The 24205-nt window shown below is 36.4% G+C and overlaps 1 protein-coding gene across 1 annotated transcript in view; it reads left to right on the top strand.

Annotated features, from left to right (window-relative positions):
- Window positions 1-24205, top strand: part of IL1RAPL1 (interleukin 1 receptor accessory protein like 1) — a 670743-nt gene that overhangs the window by 316532 nt on the left and 330006 nt on the right. The gene's annotated exons all lie outside the window — the stretch shown is intronic.

The raw sequence follows: 24205 nt of genomic DNA, 5'->3' as shown, positions 1-24205 counted from the left end.
TTGTACTGGCAAAAGCTCTGGACTTGTAGTTAGCTGAGGATGTACACAACGTGGTATTCTTTCTGAAAACTTCTGAGAGGCAAGGGAGCTCTAAGCAAGTGGGGGATAGACTTACACCTAAAAAATTGCTGAATTAAAATGGCATGCATGAGAAAAGCTTCTCCTTTTAAAACCTACCAAAAAATTTAGCAGAACACATAGAAACTGATTTTTTTTGTATAATCCTGCAAGTGTCCTGGGCATCATGGCATTATGTAGAATGGGAGTTGACTCTGTTTGTTTTTAGCTCTGTGTTATCATGCTTTAATACTTTGAAAATAAAACAAAGAAATTTGGACTTAAGTAAGTTATAATTAGGAAAAGATTTTCACAGTAAGAAAACATGGAGGAAATCACTATGGCTGCAGAGGCTTAGACTGGAATAAACTATAAAAGAATAGAGTGATGTAAGACTACAAAATAAATTAGAGGGAAAAGAATGAGATTTTTTCTGCCATTGCAGTTTTCATAAAAATAAATATATGGTGAATAAAAAACATGTAAACAAGTAAACTTCATGTTTGTCACACTGTACTGGAAAAGAAATTAGAGGGAAAAGAATGAGATTTTTTTCTGTCATTGAAGTTTTCATAAAAATAAATATATGGTGGGTAAAAAAACATGTAAGCAAGTAAACTTCATGTCTGTCACATTGTAGTAAAAATGAGATAGAGATTGGAAAGTGATGTCTTTCTTTGCTGAGGAAACGGAGTACTTCTGATGTGCATCCTGAATTCAGAGAATTTTTTTCTTCTGAGTTGGAATAGAAAACACTCCATTAGGTAATTTCTGGCTGTCTGCATCAGTATAAAGTTGCTATTCACATTTCTTGCCCATTTTAAAATCCCTCCAACAAATATGTTCAGTGCAGTCCTACATAACTCTCTGCAAATCTCTAACGTCATAGTACACACATCCAGATGTCTTTCCCTGACTTTAACATAGAAATTTCAGTTTCTATAATACAGGGTATTTACTCATGACTCTATATATCTGCTCACTTGAAGTCTCCCCAGTAGGGATATTTTTGTAGAATATGTTAGAAACAAAAAGAAAAAAAAACCCTCTTGGAACTTCAATCAATGCATTTGGCAGCTAATTGAAGCATGCATGTAAAAATAGTGCATGCTGCAAACTTTGTAGTTCTTGGACAGCTGTTTTTTAAATTTTCATCACAAAATGTTAGGATTTTGATTTCCTTGGAGTGCAGATATCTTATGCAGGCAACATTTTGAAGCACTGCTTAACTCATAGCAGAAAGAGTTTGGTTTATCCTTTTGTCGTAGAAGTACTTTCTATGATGGTGGGGGAAAGAAACATTTTGTATTAGAGTCTTTAGTGCTAAAGGTGGCAACCAAGAAAAGTAATACAGAAATATCTCAGGATTTACTGTCCAAGGAGACTTAACATTTCAAGACTTTTAAAAATTTTGGGCTTTTACAACAATGATCAGTGTTCATTGGAACACTGATCATGGGACCATCTTTCTAGCCCTTCAAGGTTCCATTGGATGGCATCTCTTCCCTCTAGAGTATTAGCCACACTACTCAGCTTGGCATCATCTGCAGTCTTCCTGAGTGTGCACTCAATCCCACTGTTCATTTTCTGACAATAATCCTCCAGTGATTCCAGTATGAATCACTGAGGCACATCACTCTTTTCTATTCTTTTTGCTATTCTCTAGACATCAAGCTACTGACTGAAATCTTTGAGTATGACCATCCAGACAATTTCTTATCCACTGAGAGCTCCACCCATCAAACCCATGTCTCTGCAGTTTGGGGACAAGGATGTTGTGTGGCAAAGTAGGAAAGGCTTTGCACAAGTCCAGGTAGATGACGCCAGTTGGTCTGCCCTATCCACCAATACTGTAAGTCCACCAGAGAAAACCACCAGATTTGAGAGGCACAATTTGCCTTCAGCGAAGCCATGAGAGCTGTCACAGATTCCCTCTCTGTTTTCTGTGTGTCTTAACATAGTTTCCAGGAGGACCTTTTGCAGGGCTTCAAAGTGAGACAGAGTGGTCTGTAATTCTCTTTTTTGTCTTTTTAATATTTATAAGACTATAACAAGTCTAACCAAGGCAGTGTTGGGGTAAAAGTGAGGGTAAAAATCTTTTGCACCCTAGATAATTTTTCATTTGAGAGGAAGAAAAGCAAAACCAAGAAATCTTTAGTTAAATTTATCTTGTGAAATTACATCCAAACAATTTCAAATTACATCCAAGAAATTTCAAATCTGAATTGAAAATTCAAAGCAATGCAAGAAGTAAATATTTGTCTGAAGTACCTTAAAATGTGTGATGATAACATAGAATCATGGAATTGCTTATGTTAAAAAAGACCTTTAAGATCATTGAGTCCAACCATTTATGTAACACTGCCAAGTTCACCACTAAACCATGTCTTTAAATGCCACATCTACACATCTTTCAGATAACTCCAGGGGTGGTGACTCCACCACTTCCCAAAGCATCGTGTTTGAAGGCTCAATCACCCTTTCAAATAAGAATTTAATTAATAATTAACTTTAACCTCCACTGGTGCACCTTGAGTCCATTCCCTCTCATCCTGTCACTTGTTACCTGGCAGAGGAGACCAGTGCCTTCCTTGCTACCACCTCTTTTCAGGCACTTGTAGAGTGCTAAGGTCTCCCTTGGGCTTTTCTCCAGATTAAACAACCCCAGTTCCCTCAGCTGCACCTCATAAGACTTGTGCTCCAGAACTTTCATCTGAATCTAACAGAAAAAGAGTAAAGATGAGCTGGTAACTGATGCAGAGTAATACTATTTAAAACTAAGCCCCTGTGACCGCAGCAATTTAAAAATTGGGAAACTATTATTGGTAGTTGAGGAATATTAAAAAGAAGTGGTCAGAAATAATGAAATAAAGATTAAAAGCAGTGTAGGAAACCACATTGGCTTTGGCAGTCTAACTGCAGTGTAGTGTTGTCACTTAATATCTAATCCAATAAAATTGATGCTAGTGGGAATTTGCTATGAATATAAAATAAAGTTCTAACTAAATCATTTTAAAATTATAGCCTCATTTTATCTTTTTTTTTCTTTAATGCTCTTTAAATATTTTGTGTTTTGAAAGCCGAACTGTGGTTCCTTAGCAGAAGCACCATATTCTTTTATTTCAAGAGGTCACCTTTGCAATTCATTAGTATTCAAAAAAGTTGTGTGAAACATTGTACTTAATTTAAATGGATGGATGCCCAGTATATTCCAAAAACAAAAGGCTTTCTACAGACAACCATGAATTCAGCAGGTTTCCATAGTTTAAGAAAACCCATTCAAAGAGAAAAAAGATACAAAGGATACAAATCAAATGCTGCATAAACTAGCTTTAAAATACGCATCAATTTAGACCCAAGAACTTGCATTATTTAATAATATTAAGCTTTACCATAACATACTCCACTCTAACTTGTGTGATTAACTGACAGCTTATTCCCATCTCATATTAGCAAAACACAGGGTGGTTAAGATTTAAGTGCTTATTGATGCTTTGCAGTTGCAGCTGTAGCATGCAGTAAAAATTATATATGACACTCTCTTTTAAAACATTCTGTCTTGGCAAAAAGCAGCAATCCCCTCCATATTTATATTTTATCCATGATACAAAGACAGTAATCCTTTCTGGGCATGAGAAAGCATATAATTGAGCATGCTTAGGAATCCAAACTAGTGATGTTTAGGAATTAGTTCTTAAGGTTCAGTTCATTATGAAGCCATAAAGAGCAAAGACCAACTGTTACTCCAAATATGTGGTAATTCAAAACAGATGTTATAGTACCAGGGAGGACTGTACTTCAAATTTGTTTTAATTACTCTTGAGTGCACCTTCTAATGACAAATCTTGTTTTCTACTCCTCATTCTAAGTAGAAGCCATACCACCTAGCCACTTTTTAATGCATCATTAGGCTGAAATCTTGCTGGTTCTAAAATCCGTTAGCCTGAGGCCAAATCAAAGGCCCATGAGCCTTCAAAAAAATAAATGTATGATGAAACAACTGTTTCATCAGAGAAACAACCATAAGATTTTACCACATATAGTTCATTCATCCGTCCTAAGTTATATAACCTAGAGAAGAAAGAAATTAAAACCAAAAAATATAGAATACTTGCATCTCATGCCTAAACTGAGATACTTCCTTGTGTGCTTTTGACAATTTCTTTTAGACTAATTTATTCTATCTTCCTTGATTAGGCTGACTTTGCCTTTCAATGGATTGCTTGCAACTCAGCCTTGAGTAGGTGCCAGGCTGAGGTTTATTTCATGCTCCTCATGAAACAGCATAGCAATGTCATCCTTGACATTTTTTCTTTCAAGAAATGGGCTTTGCCTTTTTCTTAACTTCCTCATTTGATTCAGTTTTTTATATTGAACCAGGGTGGTAATATATAAGCAAATACATGTATGTGGCATTCATATCATCATCATGTGCTCAAAGCTGTCAATCTCTACAGAAACATTTTAGTCTTTTCCTAGATATTTGAGCTATTTAGATTAAAAATAAAAGGAAACTAGGTCAAGAACATCTAAATTTAAATAACTGAAATTATATATGCAGCTAATAATGAAAAATGACTGTTGACATCAGTGGAACTGCTATTACTGCTATTGGTAGGGATATTTCTTCCCCTGTCAAGATTAAGATTACTGTTTCATGGGAGAAAAAATTTAAAATAGTAAATTTTCCTAAAAGCTGTAAATATATTGATTGGAACTAAATGAATTTAAATGAATTTAAACTCCATGACAAATGGAGTTCATTTTTTACAAACCAGAAATTATTTGATGTGATATGCTGGGTTTTTCACACTGAAGTCACTGACATCTCATAAGCATCATAATTAAATCATCAAATTGTTATGACCCCCTGGCACTGGTATTGGGATCAATAGTGTTTAATATCTTCAGCAATGACACAGACAGTGGGATCAAGTGCACCCTCAGCCAGTCTGCAGCTGACACTGAGCTGAGTGGTGTGGATGACAGGTCTGAGGGACACAATGCCATCCAAAGAAACCTGGACAAGCTTGAGAAATGACCCATGGGAACTTCACGAGGTTCAACAAGACCTGAGCCTGGGACTGGGCAATCCATGGTATCCATCCAGGCTGGGGATGAACAGAGTGAGGGCAGCCCTGCGGAGAAGGATTTGGGGCTGTTGGTGGGTGAGAGGCTGGACATGAGCCAGCAATGTGCCCTTGCAGCCCAGAAAAACAAACATGTCCTGAGCTGCATCCAAAGCAGCTTGGGCAGCAGGTGAGGGAGGGGATTCTGCCCCTCTGCTCTGCCCTGCTCTGGTGAGACCCCACCTGCAGAGCAGCATCCAGCTCTGGGGTCCCAGCACAGGAGGGACAGGAGCTGTTGGAGTCAATCCAGAGGAGGACACAAAGATGATCAGAGAGCTGGAACACGTGTGCTGTGAAGACAGCCTGATACAGCAGGGATTGTTCAGCCTGGAGAAGAAACCACATTGCAGCTTTTAGTATTTAAAAGAGGCTTAAAAGAGGAGCAACTTTTTTAGCAGGGGTAGTGCTAAAGGAGAAGGGATAACAGTTTTAAAGCAAAAGAGGTTAGATTTAAAGCAGAAGGAAGAAGGGGATTTTTTGCTATGAGGCTGGTAAAACTCTGGAACAAGTTGTCAAAAAAAGTAATAAATACTCCAAGGTCAGGTTGGACTGGGCTCTGAGCAATGAGATCTGTTTGGGAATGTCCTTGCTTATTGCAGAGGGGTTGGACTAGAGATAACCTCTAAAGTTCCCTTCTAACACAAAGTATTATATGTTATTATATATTATATGTACAAGTATTCTATGATATTTAGAAATGCATGGATGAATAAAAAGTCTTAGCAAATTATTCTAAAGTATTGTAAAGTAGAGTTGATATTTTATTTTATTAATTTACAGCAATATTTTACAAAGTAAGTTCTGAGATAAATTTTTTTCAAGGAAAACATGACCATAAAACGAAACCCAAATTATCAATACAATTCCTTAGCGTTTCACAATATCAAATGCAAATTTTGCTGATTGTGGAAAAATAATGTTTATATATACATAAGCAAATGTAATGTAATGTATTTATTCTGATCTTCATGCCATCTTAATAGTTAATAAAACTATTTCAGTTTTATTCTAAGAGTAGAATCCTGTGCATCTCCCATAACTCATTATAAATCAAGGGATATTTGTTCACCTGGGAAACAGCTGTTCACAGATCTGTGCCTATTTTCTGAACTGCAGCTCCCATGAACCATAGCAGTATCATCACATACCCAGTGCTTCTGGTTTTCCCTTCATTCACAGAAAATAATACATTTTCTCTGGAGCAGATAAAAAAGAAGTGGAATTATCCTTTGGCAAGCACTAATAACTGACTTATTTCATCATATTGTAAAGAAAGGAGATAGGGATTCCAGTCATGAAGGTTGCATTGTGTTTAGTTCCTCTGGTTTTCTCAGATATGGATTGATTTCTAGAGAAGCCATTCTGAATGCATTTGTAACAGAAGACTGACATGTGAGACAGCAAATATTACTTCAAGGAATACACTATTGAAACATATATTCTAACAGCTAATATATCAATAATAATTGCAAGATCACAGTTGTTTTGGGTGGGAGGACAGCAGTCAGTTTTGATATTTCTAGGTCACAGTTGTTCCCATTTAAGTAAGTTTAGAACAGCATCCTAGGAGACATCTTGACAGACTGACTTGACAAACTGCTCCATGGTGTGGCCTGTCAAAATCAGCACAGACCCCGTGGGGCATGAAGAGACAAAGCTGAGGATTTCCACATGCCATCACTCAGCTGCTTCATGTCCTGTGTTAGAATCAAGTTCCCTTGCGTAATCCCAGCATCTGCAAAGTAAAGCACTTGAGTCCCACTACCTCTTACCAGTGTTTCTACATTCCCACACCTGGGAACTTTCCTAAGGATGACTTAAGAATCTGTTTTGTCCCTGCAGGGGTACCAGGGGACCCAAAATGTAAGAGGAAAAATGTGGAATGCAAAGACACCCTTGATGCCCCTCTCTCCTTCAGCTTCTTGAAGGGAAGGTCAGAAATGTATGGGAATTTATCTTTTTTAAACTTTAATATGCCATTTTCCACTTAGCAAGGGAAGTATTTCAGTGATAATTGTTAGTAAATGAGGAAGTCTATGCATAAATAATAAACATTCAAGAATATGAATAAAAATTATTTGGAAATATACTAATTCACTTAAATACCAAATCAGGGATTTTCTGTCATTAAATATGAAACTAGGTGCTTGTGTTGTACATAAAAGTAACACTGCTTTAACCTTTTCTATTTTTAATGTGTGATAATTTTATATATACCCTCCAGCAAGGAGGGCTGTATGAGGTTTCAACCTAAGGGAGTACATTAGTTTCAGGTCCAGTAAGGAGGAGAAAGAGGAAAAGGATGAGGATGAGGAAGAGGAGGAGGAGGATGATGATGTCCCTAGAGAAGACCTGGCATGACTGGAACAAGGCTGTATTTCCAGAAGAGAGCCACACTCTGAAATCCCAGTGGCAGCAGCCTTCCTGAGGCCAGGCACAGGCAGTGACTGTGCAGCTGATGGACACCAGCAGGTGGAGGCTGCTTTCACCAGTCGTGCCAAAGCCTCTGTCAGTGAAGAGAAATTATACTAGAATGAAGGCTTAAAATGAAAGGAGATACATAATTAAAAAGTTGACACTCCTTATCATCATGTCATTTTAACCTTGTTCCATTAGCAAAAATAAAATAAGTCACTCAAGACCAACTGTATTTGAAAGCATCTATTTTAAGCTTGTTCCAAATTGCCTCTGAGCTTATAATAAGCTGTACTGGTTTTTACTGACAGTAATTTCTTTTTACTGTGCTTTCTGTGCTGACATATTGTGATAAACCCTTGTATATTGAGGTAGAGGACTACACTTAGAATGAGCTTCAATTGATTATCATGAAAATATATTAAACAAGTTAATAAATATCCTATTTCCCCATTTTGGCTGTTACTCTTATATTCCAAATCATCACAGGCATTTAAAGAGATTGCGGCCCTGCAGACACACCAGTGACAACTAAAAGAATTGAATAGTTTCTTGGAGCAGTATGAACGTTTTTGCTGCTTTCACACATGGCTCTCAGTAGGGAAAGACATATAGTTTATTAGCAAAGAGACACAAAAACCACAAAGAGTTACTGCTCTTTGTGGTTTGGGCCTGGGAGCTCATTTCAGGTCTATGAAACAGTAAATGTCAGATCTTGGTTTAGTTGTGGCTGTTAGAAATCTTTATAAATATTTTCAGGGTGGAGATTCTAGTGGATCTTGTTTGCAGACTATGTTTAAACACCCTCAAAATTATGCCATAACTGAGAGGTATAATGGTGCTTTATATCATGACCAGAGCATTCTCCAATAGCTCCTCTGATGAAAACAACTGCATGTTGCTTTTCAGAAACAAGCTGAATACACAGAACTTTTCTCTTAATTTGGACATGATCCTCAGTGCAGATAAAAATTATAATGTATTTTGATCTGTAAAGTTCTTGTACAGTACCTGTATAAATCAACAAATAAAAGGGCTATAAGATTTAAAGTCAAAAGGAGAGTTATGCCCTCAGCCTTGGGTGAGGGGGCAAGGTAGCTTGATGTTGCATTTCACACATGTAGGTAATCTTGAAGGACTGTATGACAATTATTTTATTCCACTTCCTTCTTGAAACACCTGTTTTCAGGTGCTCATCTTCACAACAGGGAATTTCAAGCAGCCCATTGAAAATACCATATAAAACCCCCAGAAAACAAAACAGTCAAAAAGAAAAACAAAACAAAACAAAACAAAACAACAAAAAACCCAAAAAAACAAACAAAAAAAAACCCCAAAAAACCAAACAAACAAAAACAAAAAAAAAACCAAAAAAAAAAAAAAAAAAAAAAAAAAAAAAAAAAAAAAAAAAAAAAGGAAAAGAGAAGACCAGCTGTTCATTCTACATCCTAAAATGACAGACCCATTGCTCTGTCATTGGATTAAAACAGACTGTTGGATTTCTTTCAAATCACTTTCTAATTCCATTAAAGTAAGTTGTTATATTGCTGATGCAGTCAGCATTGTTAGAGTAGTATAATATAAATACTTCAAGCTATTGAGGGCATTTTTCTGGTTCCATCTTAAAATTGGTTTACTTACTCACCTTTAACTATTATAAGGTAAGTGTGGAAGGTGGGCTCTATTTGTGAAAATGAAGGAAGTGAAAGTGACAAAGAAAATTCAGTGAAAGTTATCCTCTTCCATAACTTTGATGAAAATTCCCTGAAGTTGTCTACTATAAATGCAGGAATCTTCCATGCGTCATTTTTTAAATCTTTCCCCTAGTTTTTCCAAAATTGAAATTCTCAGACTTTTCATGAAAAAAAATCTTTTTGGGATAAGGTTTGATTCATGGGACTTCTAAAAATAGTTTCAGGAAGGCAAAATTTGCTATCAGAAGCAACTTAACAAGCAAACATTTTTGAGTCTTCCTAACTGTCACATAGAAGGATATATAGCTCTTCCTTATTGCTTGTAAAAGGTACAAAGTTATTAATAATCTTACAGCTGGCTTTGGTGCTTTGGATGAAACTAAATTTTTAGCAACTTTTCTTTCTTATTCTGGCATAATTCAAATCACATGTAAGCTATTCCTCCTGGTACATTTGATCAAAAATCTTGGAGCTAGTAACAGCTAAAAAAAAAATCTTCATATTAACAACAGAATTATTTGTCTTTGAAGAGGAAATATTTTTACTTGTCAAATATTTTGCTCAAAGAATAAAAAGAGTTGAACAAGATCATATTCAGCTTCTTAGCTAGAGAGAAATATTAGAAACTGTTTAATATTATTATTAATAGGAACTAACCATTAGCTGATAAAATGTTGTGGAGTACAGGTGTAGTGTAGCAATGATGTCAACATCTCATTGCACTGGCACAGGTTTTCCACCTTGTTTCAGAGTCAAGAAAAACAATTTCAGGTATTTATGGTGCCATCATGTGGAGACTTCTGAGCATTGAAGAGCTTGAATTAGAAGAGCTCTATTACAAGAAAAAGGAAGATGGACCCCAAAAATAGTGCTGGTATGCTTGAGCTATAAACAGGTGCTTGAAATTAAGAAATCCTAACTCATTTCTGAGTCAAACTTCTGATCTGCCTGCCCTCCTTAGGTATCTTCTCGTGACAGTCACACAGTCCCTAGAACTTATGTATTTTACTGTAAAGAAAAAAATGCCTGTAATTTTTTCCCGACAGGAAAGAATATAATTTTGTCTCAGACTAGTGTAGGTGAGGAAAAACAATGACATAGTTAAATAAACATAAATACAAATTACATATTTTCTTCAAAGCATTAATGTTTTTCCTGGGCAGGACAGGGTAGTCTTAGCTTAAAGTTGTGCAGAAACATGCAGGCTGAAAGATTTTCTGTGAGTATATTAAAAAGACTAGGTCAAAGTTGCAGGTATCCAGGCTTACATAGATGGAGGGAAACAAGTATGCTTCTTTATACATAGTCATAAGAAATCATAAAAATATTTATCTAGTAAGAATTTTAATGTCTTTATTTTTTTCCATTTTTTCAAGGAAAAATCTAAATCTACCTAGGAAGAAACTGACCTAGGTCACTTCCTTTTTTTTCTCTAGATACAAGATGGAATATTATAATAGCTCCTTTTAATTCTATGTAGATTGGCCTGAACAAATACTGTGATTCATCGTGTGAGCCTATTTATGCACTTTTATTTTGCTGTGTAGGACAAGTTGTTCTTTATCAGTTCTTTTATGAGCATCCCATCGAATACTGTGCATGCAGAATGGTACATTATTTTCTAGACCTTTTTTTTTTTTCCTTTCTCAAGAGAAAAGGAAAAAAAATGAGCCCCCTAAATCTGCAGTAGATCTTTTCCCACTTTTCTGCTCAAAGCATTTAATTTTCTGAGTCTTTCTTTAGAGAAAATATTCAGTCCTCTGCTGTTTGCAATGAAGAAACCTCTTGGTTGCAACAACTGATGTCTCAACAGCTGGTTATCAGTTTTGGAGATCTCTTTATTATTTTTTTTTTTTTTAAGATAAAAGGTTGTCCTCCCATTTGCAGTCTAGGTTTGAGAATAAGGACTTCTTTTTTTTAAAGTGTGCGTGCAAGAAATTTATAGAAGGAACCTAAATGTGGTGGAGGTGCTTTCCTGTAGCACACTCACACTAATACTAAAAAGTAACCTCTTACACAGACTAATCTGCATAAGAGGTTATCTGGATAATTTCTAGGCATGCATCTTATGATTTCACATGATTGTGGAAAAGAAAGACATGTTTTAATCATAAAGTATTTAATTTACTAATTTTGAATTTTAAAGAGTTATCAGGTATTTAGTTTATGGATATAGTTTGGAAAAGTTCAATTATTGAGGTTTAGACCATGTGAAAACTCTTGGTAACTAAAATATGTTATCGGGAGATGAAGATTTATGTAAGAGGATGACAGGCAATAATTTTATCTTTCTGAATTTTTTATAAAGTTTTGATGGAGTGATAGATGGGCCTTAAGTGGACTCTACAGGCATTTCTGTATGTCTTACTGCAAATATGTTTTGCATCAATCTCCAGTCTCTTTTTCTCCAGGGTGTTAATTTTGAAACTTCTAGCCAAAATGCTGAGATAAGAGGTAGTGGAGCATGTGGCATTAGGAAATTATTGTTGCCTTGTGAAAGGAGCTTAGGAAAGGGAGGAATTGTACACAGGCAAACGTAAGTGTAGCAGATAAATTGTGAAGTAAACTGGGTAAGAAAGTACAGATGATCAGGAAGAAAAAGGAAAGTATGAGAAATGAATAAACCCAACAAGACTGTTGGTTTGGGAAGGATCCTTTGCAAGTAGGTAACAAGTTCTACTTGGGCCACATCTCAAAATCCTGAACTTGCCATTTTTTTTCCCCAGTACATATTATTCTTACATAGAAAGAGAAATGAGTATTGAGTCTAATGGGTCTCTGAGAAGTTAACATGGAAAAATATTGTAAAATTACTTCTTAGCCTCTGGTAACAAGGAGAATTGGGAATCTGGGTAACTGTAGTATTTCATGAACTGTAGTACAGACAGTTACTGGCCTCTGTGACTTTAGGTTTTTCAGGGTTATCATCCTGGTAAAAATATGGGATTTGTAATGGTTTGTAGTCAGCTGGAGAAGGCACTATAAACATTATGTTTTCTGGCAGTCTGAGGCTTGAGGAGGGATGGCAGTTTCCTTTTGACCTTAATTTATGTGCTGATAAAATTAACTTTGGACAGACAAATGTTTTGCCTTTCAAATTAGATTTGCATACTCAGTTTTGCATCAGCAACCCAGTTACAAATGCAATGATGAGAAACTTCCAAACTTGCCTTAAAATACCCAGTCAAATTTCAGCCCAAGTCAGTGTCTCAAGGTACAGAAGAAAGATTTAGTAGGTTTTTTGCACTATCTGGAAACCAAGACAGTTCTTGAAAAAATATGGGGAGAAGCAGGGAAGATTCCCTTTTTCAGGAAATTAAAATTAATTTCCTAAAATGTTGCTAATACAAAATTACAATTATTTTATCAATGCTTTTTATTGTACTTGTGAACAACTGCTAGTGATAAAGCTCATAACCTAAATGGTTTATAAACCATCAGCTTTACTGAATTTGGATAGACAAATAGAAAAAGACAATTGGGAGGCAAAGGTGTTAAAAGCAGTTTAAATATTGCTGTTACACTTTGATACTTATAACAAGCATTCATACATGCACAGTTACAGGTGACAGTGACATGAACATGTACACAGAGAGATGGTCATACTCACAGAGTTGAAAGTCCAAAATATGAAAGCAGGACATTAATGAAAAAAAAAAAAAAAAAAAAAAAACCCAAAAAAAACAAAAAAAAACCCAAAAAAACAAAAAAAAAAAAAAAACAAAAAAAAAAAAAAAAAAAAAAAACCCCCAAAAAAACCACACACAAAAAAAACCAAAACAAAACAAAAAACCAAAAAAAAACCAAAAACAAAACAAAAAAAAAAAAAACAACCCAAAACAACCAAGATATAAGGAGAGCCAAGAAAAAGTTAACAAGTCTGGTTAATGTGACACATGACAGTGAAGGTAAATTCATAGTGTTATACATGTCAAAAAGGTTGACAGATTTGACAGCTAACATATTCCAGACTTTCTCTGTTTTGTAAGGGGAGGGAAAAAGAAAACAAACAAACAAACCAAACCAAACCCCAACAACTTGTTGAGTACATAAGCTAAACAAATACCTTTTTAAAGAAAGATTTTTTGTTTAAGTTAAAATTGCGACTTAGCAGTCTGTCAAAGTCTACCAGAAAGGTTCATCCCAGTCATACCTTGTGAAAATAAATTCAGAATTACTGCTGAAGGTTATGGTACTATTCTGGGCTCAGAGCACAAAGAGGTCAGAGATTACAGAAATATATACTGTGATAAGCAGAATTTTTTACAGTACTGATGCTCTTGATAATAGGAAAGTAACAGCAAAATCATAATAAAATCACAGTAAAAACCAAGAACTAATGTGGGCTTTTTCACTTCCTTTAAGGCAAATCTAGGGAGAAACTGAAATGCTAATAAATGGGGGTGTCTCCAGGATTGTTATAATAATTAATCTTGGTTACTTATATGGCACAGTGTGAGTACATGTACCTGTTTTCTGACACAGCACAAATTATGAACAGTTTGACTTGCAGAAGCAGATTATCTTTGTGGGTAATAAGAGAGCACTAAGGAGGCCCTTAACCAACATTATTTTTCAGTTGCAAACCAGTCCTTGATAAAATTAGGCAATCCCATTGAGAGCTGTAGACTGATTTCTTATATTACTGGAATTAAGGAGTGTGAAAATAAGCTTGATTTAAAAAAAAAATTTGCATGTTACACAACATTTCTCAGTACTATTTTTTAACCTAGGCTTTCTTTTCACAGAAGTATGATTTAACAGGCATTTCATCCTTGGTTTAGTAATGGTTCTCATCTCTATTCCCTAAATAATTATTAAAAATTTCTCAGGTTTGACAGAGATATAAAAGGAGTGTTCTATTCTTCATAATTCTCCACCTGTGTTCTTAACATAAAACAGCATTTAATTGTACCTTTTGAGTTTTTAGCTCTTTTTAAATCTCAAGAGACTGTTACCAAGGTAAAAGTATCTTTTCATATTTGTCATATCAAAAAAATATGTATCAAAAGCAATACCAATTTGAAGTTATTTTGTAAGACTGCTCATGGATCAGTCAAAGGGGTGTGATAAGTCATAATCACAGAATCACAATGCTGTCTGCTACAGGCCAGAATCTGGCAGTGGTGAGCACTGTGTATATATGGCCATAAAGGCACTATCCCAGCCCTAAATACCTTCACAATTCCATGGAACAAATTGAAAGAAAGTTATGAGAGAACAATTTTCAGTATGAAGAACTGATGAAGGGCAGAATTTGCTAAGGGCTGCAATGTAAGTTTGTAGTAGTAGGACTATACTGAGTGACACCAGTGACATCCTTCTGAAGGTAACAAGATCAAAAGTACCTCTTCCATTCATTGTACTTACCATCTAACATAAAATATGATTTTTTTTATACTCTGCCCAAACCTTGAGCTTCCTGATTTAATTTATTATTGTCTCACAGCAAGGGATTAATGGTGAATTTTCCTTATGTGAATGTAGATAATTAGTTCTAAAAATATATCTTCTGATAATCTTAAAAAAAAAAATCACTTTTGAGTTTCCTTCTTTATGTGCCAATAACATTATATAATCAAAATTAGCAAACTAGTATACCTAGCATGAAATAACTCCTCTACTGTGTCTTTACCTCCTGTAGTGAATTCTATTATGAAGCTGTCATTTACTGCCTTCCTGTGGCATAAAAAACCCTTTCTGACTCAGCAGTATCCAAAGATCCTCTGTTTTTTTCGGGCTTAGGACTGAGTAGTGCCTGTCCTAGATCTCACAATAATGTAAACTGGTGGAGGGGGGGGGGGGGGGCGGAATCAGCACTGGGAGAAGAAAAAGCCATAGAGTTTGGTAATAGCATGCTTCTGAACACATGCAGAGGTTGGTGTTGTTAACAGTTGAGAGAGGGGAAGATATATTAATGATTATAATGCAGATGAGAAGTTCAAAAGTGTAGAATAAATGTTGTTTGTGCAGATATTTTCAGCCTATCCATGGTATTCATGCATCATGATTCTAGCAACCAGCTAGACCTTCACTACCTAATAGTTCAGTCTTAAAGTGTAAAGATATCATTTGTGTGAACTGGAAAACAGCACCTGTAAAGATGTTAAAAAACTGTTCTTATCAGTAAACACATATAAAAGGGACTGTCCTATATAGAGCAATTTGTGGTTTTCCCATATATGTGCAGACAGTGGAATGTAAATTAAATCTGTATGAGGTTTTGTTTTCCTGTCTAATTTTATGGCTGTGAAGATGCATGATAATGTTTGCCCAAAAATAAATGTTTGCTCTCTTAGACAGGATTTTTTGGTATTAAAAATAATATCAATGAACTGGTATCAAGTTCTGTTACACAAGCTGGTCTTTAATTTGCATTGTATTTTCAAGGAGTCACTTAAAGCAAAACATTGCCAGCTGGAAGTACATTTTAATGTAACTTACTATTCACTCTTGCAGTCATTCTTTTTATTCCAGATTGTACCTCATAATGTTATACCAACATTATAATTGAAAAATCTAATGGAAACAATTAGCATCAGAAATGCTTCATGCGTAATATGTGCTTGTATTGGTACAGATTGTAGCATAACTTCTTGAAGGAGAACAGAAATATTTTAACTCTGCCCAAATGGGGGCTTTCAACAAAGAGGTATGGCAGTGCTTTGGAAAAAAAATCAATTTGAGTAATCAATCCTTCCCATTCTCTTATCTTCATTTCCATCTCCTTCTTTACTAAAATCATAAAACTTATACTTCTTTTCATTATTCAAGAATTTATTTACATCTAGAGGCTGACAAGTTAAGCAAGTAAGGAAAGGCTAAGGTAGATCAAAAGGTAGATCTAAATGAACTTTAAAGCTTGACTACATGCGTCCAGCCTAAGCTAGCATTTCTGGTTTAACTATGCATAACAGTATCAGAGTCACCTTATGATTTCATAACTGTGAAGTTTAATCCTAGTCACAAGAGTCATTGAATGATAGAATGAATCATAAAATGGTTTGAAGGCTCCAAAGGAGCCTTCAAACACCACCTAGTTCCAACCCCCTGCTGTGGGCAGTGACATCTTCCTCTCCACCAAATTGCTCAGGGCTCCACCCAACCTGCCTTAAACACTTTCAGGGATGATGCATTGACTTCTCTGGGCAAGCTGTTCCAGTTCCTCACCACCTCCTGAGTAAAGAGTTTCCCCCTAACATCTAACTCAAATCTTTTCTCTTTCATTTAAAGCCATTCCTGCTTGTCCTATCACCACATGCTCATGTAAAAAGTCTCTCTCCAGTTCCTTTTTAGGCCCCAACTGCAAGGTTTTTATAAGATCTGCCTGGAGCCTTTTCTTCTCCAGGCTGAACAACCCCAGCTCCCTCAGAGCCTGTCTTCCTAGGAGAGGTGCTCCAGTCCTCTGATCACTTTTGCAGTTTACCTCTGAATTGCTTCAAAAGGACCATGCACTTCCTAAGATGAGGACCCCAGAGCTGGACACAATGCTCCAGGTAGGGTCTCATCAGAGCACTTGATCTGCTGCCCAGGTGTTTTTGGATGCAGCCCAGGACACAATTGTCTTTCTTGGCTGTGGTCATTCACTGTTGGCTCATGTCCAGCTTCTTGTCCACCTGAACCCCCAAGTCCATCTGCACAGGATGCTCTCGGTGAATTGTTCTCCCAGGCTGTACTCATGTCTGGGATTGCCCCGACTCAGGTGCAGCACCTGGCCTTGCTGAACCTCATGAAGATGACCTGGGCCCACTTACTGAGCTTGTTCAGGTGCCTCTGGATGGCATCCTGTCTTTCTGTTGTGCCAGTCGCACTGCTTAGCTTTGCGCCATCTACAAACCTGCTGAGGGTGCACTCAATCTCATTCTCTGTGTCATTGACAAAGATATTATAGAGCATCCATTCCAAGACACAGCCCTTAGGGAAAGCCCTGGTCTCTGGCCTCTACCTGGACAAAAAAAGATTGATGATCACAACTCTCTGGATGCACCCATCCAGCCAATTCCTTATGCACCAAATAGTCCATCTTTCAAATCCATTTCTCTACAATTTAGAGATGTGGATGTCATATGGGACCATGTCAAAGGCCTTGAAGAGGTTTAGGTAGAAGTCGTCAGTTCCAGTCATTCCATCATAAAATGACTGAAATACCGTATACCATTATCCATGGATAAATCATCCCCATATGGATTCCATCACCTGTCTTAGCTTGAACTATTTCTTCCATGATTTTCAACTTTACCAAACGACCTGACCAATAATCAATCATTCTGCCTTAAGTGGAACACATTAGTACTGAAAGCAATAATGAGGAACAATGGACTTGCTCTGGACTTTTTTAATCTAGTTGTGACCTCTGTGCTTCTGCTTAGAATAACTGCAAAACACTTCAAGTCAGCATACTATAGCAGTTATCCTGTCCAGAATAGTGAAAACAAAATTCAAGTGATCAGTGCTGAGAACAGGTCCAGAAAACAAGAAACAGGCCAGCAAAACTCCTTGTTAGCAGCATTTTACAGTGAACTTCATTTTCCAGCAAGAGCATTTTGCTGAAGATTGAATGGTGTATTGATATTACTATAAAATAGGTTAGAGAGAAGCTTTATCCATAATTTAAGTTACTCTCTTAGAGAAAATGCAAGTAAACTGATGGAGTCAGAGAAAAATATCTCTACAGGGTGGCAAAGAAATATCTACTGTAGCTACTTACCTGAAATATCTTTTCCCAGTGGCCCAATTAATTTTATAGTGTGGTACTAAGACTCAATCTTTTCACCATCAGAAAAGGTTTTTGTGCTCTGAATTGCACAGTGACCTTGTCTATATCATAAACTCCAAAATAAGGTGGCCATTCTATCATGTATTTCATGTAAAACATTTCAAAGAAGAAACTTGAAGCTGTAAAATAAAGTAGAGGCTTTTAGATAATATGAATTGTGTATTTGGTGTCTTTAAAAAGTGAGTAATAGTGTGTTACTTTTCTTGAATTCATATATTTTGAAGGAAAGTGAAAAGCCTATAAAATGCAAATGTAAAATTAATTTGTTTTGCAGTTATCTATTTTTAGAAAGCAAAGCAGCCTCCACAATTACTTCTCTCTAAATGAAATGAAAAAAAAAAAAAAAAAGCCTGCCATCTCTATGGAGTATTATGATTTCCAGCTGTGTCATTTGATTTTTGGCAGCAGGATTTCCTGAAAACAACAAAATAAACCAAAACCTTTTTTTTTTTTTTTTTTTTTATGGTGGCTAAGTGCTGTAGTAATTGTGTGTGTCTAATTCCCAATCATATTTCAGAGGGGAGTTTTTTCACCATACTCAAAATCAGTGGCACTTGAATGGGCTGGGAGGAAGACTGGGACAACTAGAATGCTTCACGAATGACTCATCAGAGAACTGTCTGGCTTCCGTTGTGGAGCAGCTAGAGGAAATAGGAGTATTGTTTGAGTCAAGTACATCCTTATTTGCCTTGATGTTAGGTTGTTTAACAGTAGACTTTGTAGGTGCCTGGGAGTAATGCAAAGCTTCAGCACACCTAAAACAAGGTGCAAAATTCAAAAACTCTTGGAATGAATGGCATGGCAAGATTTCCAATTAAGTTATACTCACAGAACTTTATCTCAGAGAAAGAGATGATCCAAGTACCTCTGCAGGTCGGAAATAAAATGCGACCAAATCAAATTAAATAAAGTGAATAAAATTAACTGTCTCTCAGCTTATGTTATTTTGCTTCAAAACAATTTTTCTAGGGGAAGCCATGAATGAGACCACTGTGAGAAGTCCAAAGCTGAATTTGTGACTTCACATGCAAACAAAAAGCTGGATCTGACAACAATCAGGTGTTTACCAATTAGCTTTTCAGTCCTGTTGGTGGGCTTGCCCAGCAGAGCCATCGGACAAGTAATGACTTTTAAATAACTGGAGGTCTTAAAGATTCAGAACCTAAGATTCAGAACCTGCAATGGCTTTTTTCGGCCATCTTTCTCACCATTTTTCTCTTTAACCTGCTGTATACTCTGGTCTTGCAAATATTTAGGTTGGGCTCTTTTGCATTCTACTTTTAATTTTCACAAGATTGTCTAAATTAAATAATTTTTATTTTATGACAAAGGAACAATCACAAAAGAAAAGCCACAGAGTTTTTATTGGCTTTAATGCTTGCATGCAAGGCAATGCATACTGGAAAAAAATGCTGCATTCTATGAAAAAAAATCATGTTAGACAGTAAGGTGCCATTGTGAAGATTTTGTTATGCAATCTTGCACAACACCCAGAGAAAAACTAGTTGAGGTTTCAACAAATAATATAGGCATGTTAAGTTGTTAAAAGAAACGAAGGTGTTTAAAAATAACAGTTTACACAGCGTAACTGAACTTAGGATTTACATTCAAGGAGCTGTTGGTAACTCAATTAGATAACATTCTGCAAGAATATATTACTTTGATATAATTTTTAAATATTTTTGGCAAACACCATAGGGCTTCAATATAAAGAACAGTACAAATCCAATATCACATTTGTGTCATTCAAATGATCTTGCTATCCATAAATTAAAATTATAATCACATTAAAATGTGCTTCACAGTAAGTTGATAAAACTAATAAGGTCCTTCTGAGAGAAAAAGCACTTATGCCATAGGACACAAAAATATTTTAGAAACTACCTTGTGTTATTTGTAGCTATTTACCAGCACTTCTCAGATTTGCTGAAGTTATTCACAAAGATCTATTCAATGCCTCTAATTTGTGTGAATGTTGTCAATATAAGAACTTGGCTTTTATCCAGTGTTTGTTCTTTACTTGAACCCAATACCATCCCCTGAAAAAATCTGTAACAAGCTAAAAGATTTAAATATTATTATGAAAGACTGCATTCATTGGTTTATTTGAATGTGTCAGAAATGATTTTCAAGATATTGTGCTAGCTGTTTCCTGGGAAACATATGACCTGGTGGCTGAGGTGAACTGCAATTGCTCTGGTTTCTTTTGGCTGCCTGCAGCTCCCCTTGGGTTATCACAGCCCTTCTGTGCTCACATGTAGTCATCTCAGAACATCCCTCACCTGAGAGAGGAAGAGGTACTTGAGGAAGGCAATATAAAATGCATTGCTATTATTACTTTTAATTGAAAGCTGTTTATTAGGAATTTATTTTTTTCATTTGAGTTAAAGAATTGCATGAATTTTCTGTTTTCCAGTAAAAAAAAAAAAATGTTGGGAATGCCTAAGAAGTTCTCAGAGTTCACACACATTTTTTTATTTTTATACTCAATCTGAAGAAATATTATTGTAAAAATAATAGTCAGACCTATGGAGCTGAGCAGCACTAGTGCAAAGAAAGCACAGAAGTGCTTACATGGCCCAGGCACCGTTGAGAAGTTCAGCACATGATCTTGTTTGACTTAAAAGAAAAAAGAAAAATGAGGCTAATAACAATGTTTAAATGCTTATCTAAAAAGCATTTTGAATTTGAAAGTATCTAAGGATAGGGTAAATTTCTGAAACATTTCTACATTTCCGATATTAAGGTGATGCCAGCACACTAAGGCTCTTAGGGAAAATGTTTAATAAGGTATTATTTTCAAATGTTCATCTGTAATTTGCCTGGTATGTACTTATCTTTTGAAGAGTTGCTACATCATTTGGAGTCTAATTTTAATCACTGAAGGATGAAATGGGAGAATTTTAATCCTGCTTTAAGTGCTTATTTCAATACAGCATTAAATGTGGTGTTGCTACTGATACCTCTGTAATATATCTGACAAAAGCAGCTTGGACAAGATGGATCAATCAATTACTTCAAACTCAATGAATTTTTTTTTCCCAACCATCTTTTCATATACTTCATGAGAATCATGTGGATTTTTCATGACTTAGGTTAAAATGAATAGAAGAAAATGGGTCATGGTTTAAATATAATAAGAGGATGAAAAAGTAATTAACCCAACATATATGTGTGAAACAGCACCAAGAAAGTAAAAGGTTATGTATGACTTGGTGTTTTCCATTTAATGATCTTGGGTTGTTTTACATATTTTTTTTTTTTTTTTTTTTTTTTTTTTTTTTTTTTTTTTTTTTGTGGGTTTTTTTTGTTTTGTTTTTGTTTTTGTTTTTGTTTTTTTTTTAATTTATTTGGTTTTTTTGGTTTTTTTTTTTTTTTTGGTGAGGGGTGTTGGGTGGTTGGTTGGTTGGTTATTTTCATAGGGTTTTTTTTTTCTTGAGTCTCAGACCAGGGTTTGATTTTTTAAAAAAATTCTGGTTTGGCTTTTTTTTTTTGTCTATGCATGGATGTGTTTGTTTTTCTGTCAAGTGTTTTTCTTGTTCATTTTTGAACAAGGGGGAAAGGAGGCCTTCTTTGAAATGAAGAAGTAAATAGACGAAAATAGAAAAATCTGCCAGCTTTAACGTTTTTTGTTACCAGATTAGAAGCACCCATAACACTGTCATACATAGACTTACACTTATGCTTATATAGACACAATAAATTATATGCTAGAGAAAAATGATACAAAATTCTAACTTTCACCTGCACATTTAATGTATTTGAAAACTTAATATGAATTGGTTTTCTTACACAATTAATTTTTTGCCCTAATGAGGTCTGTAAGACATGTGATAGGTAAATCTGAAGTTGGCTGCACTGAATTTTTCTGAATATGTAATTACATGAAGCTTAGAGGGAAAAAAAAAAAAACTCTATTATGAAAGTATGGACGACTCATGCTGATATAAGGGGTTTTATTGCCGCAACAACAAATGGTTCTCAGGTAGGGATTAATTCCTCTGTATGCTTCCTGACTAAGTAATTACTGATGTCTAAGGCAATGAAAGATTTTGAGAGCCTCTATGCTGCAAGATGCTGGCTCATTTCTACCTACTCTGACAAAAGCTTCAGAAAATGGGACTTCTCACTGGCACTTGGGAAGGCACACTAATCCCACTGTGGGTTTCTGTAAGCCAAGGATACAACAGAGGAAGATTAGCTTCTGCCTAGCACATTAAAACTGCAAATACTATTCAAAAACCTGTCCCTGCCTTCGTGTGCTTTGCCATATAAAATCTGCCTCACAGCTTCTTACCTGCTTGAAATGGTTGAAGGGAAGGTGAAAAAGAAGAAAAGAAATAGAAGTTGAAAAGAGCCTGTTTAGTCTCAGTTTTGATGATATTTGACATCTGAAAAACCCTCAGCACATGGAAGGTCTTATTAATTTTAGTCATCAAATTCTCTAATATAAACTTGTGTGTATGTATTTTAGAATCAAGGTTGCAATATCCAGAGAAGACCTGCCATGACTACAAAAGTCAGCATAAAGCGGCACTTGCTGATAGGTGTGCATCCTTCTCTTCCTCTTCTTGATCCGGCATGTGCCCAGGGAACCAAGAAGGCCAATGGCACCTGGCCTGGATCAGAAATAATGTGGCAGCAGGACCAGGGCAGGGATTGTCCCCCTGTACTTGGCACTGGTGAGCCCCACCTCAAATCCTATGTCCAGTTTTAGGCCTCTCACTACAGGAAAGGCATTGAGGGGCCGGAGTGAGTCCAGAGAAGGGGAACTGTGGTAATCACATATCCTCTGAACACAGAGAGAGATAGCTTTCCCAGGATTTTCCTGGGAAGCTGTGAGAAACTGTGAGAAAGCTCAGAGAAAAGAATGAGAAACAATTCTTATCTTCACTTGCTGCACCTGTTGTTGCGCATATGTGGAATGTGTTATGGAGATTTGTTTACCAAGGGGTGATTTCTTAATTGGCCACTGGTGATGGTGTTTGGATTTCAGTTAAGCAATCTGGACTGTATCAAACTGTCTGCAAGAGTAAGGAGTGTTTCTTAGCAGTGTAGTATAGTATAGTATAGTACAGTACAGTACAGTACAGTATGGTATAGTACAGTACAATAAAGCGATTTATCAACCTTCTACAATCATGAAGTCAGTGCTAATTATTACTGCACCGAGGATGCCCAGCTACAATAGGGAATGGAGTTGGGGAAGGGTCTGAAGAGTCAGTCCTATGAGGAGCAGCTGAGGGAGCTGGGATTGTTTAATCTGGAAAAAGGCCTGAATGCCCTCTGCCTGAAAGGAGGTTATAGCAAAGACAGGACTCAGCCATTTCTCACAGGGAACTAGAGACAGGATAAGACAAAGTGACCTCAAGCTGCACCAAGGGAGGTTCAGGCTGGACATGAGGAAGAATTCCTTCATGGAAAGGGCAGTTGAGTATTGGAATGGAGTGCCCATGAAAGTAATGGAGTCACTGCCATTGGAGGTGTTCAAGAAACAACTGGATGTGGCATTTACTGCTGTGGCCTAATTTACAAGGTTTACAGAGTCTTGTTGATTGGTCAAGGTTTGGGCTCCATGATGATGCAGGTTTTTCCAGCCTTTAATGATTCTATGGTTTTTGCTTGTTAGATTCAGTTCTCCCTGGAGGAGGCCTTAGCAAACCCCCAAAGTTGCAAAGCTAGACTATAAACATTAATGAAAATAGATATAACTGAGAACAGAACTCAGTAAGGAAAAATACACTTTCAAGTGAATGGAAAGAAATTTGGAAAGGAAAATAAAAGTGAAAACCAAGTATTTTTTATGTCTCCTGAACTTCAACTACCAGCATAGTACAGTGGAAGTGGTGTCAATGAATACATTCAGGGCAGGTAGCTCAGAGTGCAGCTGCAGAGGAGGCAGCAGGCTGAGCTTTGGGGGTCAGGAGCATGAGGAAAGGTGCTGTGAAGGGGTGATGACCCTTTGCAGAACAAATGGCCCAGCCAGGTGAGGGACACACAGAGACATGGCAGAAGCCACCGAACCCCAGACCTTCCAGCATTTAGACTGTGAAGGTATAGAACCTTGGGGTTTCTTCTGGTCAAGGTTCCTCCTCAGAGGTACCCAGCTTGAGCTGTCACTTTGTTCCTGCACC

This window comes from Vidua chalybeata, chromosome 2 (assembly GCF_026979565.1).
Source record: "Vidua chalybeata isolate OUT-0048 chromosome 2, bVidCha1 merged haplotype, whole genome shotgun sequence".
NCBI lineage: Eukaryota > Metazoa > Chordata > Aves > Passeriformes > Viduidae > Vidua > Vidua chalybeata.
This window is presented reverse-complemented; position numbering and strand designations above follow the sequence as displayed.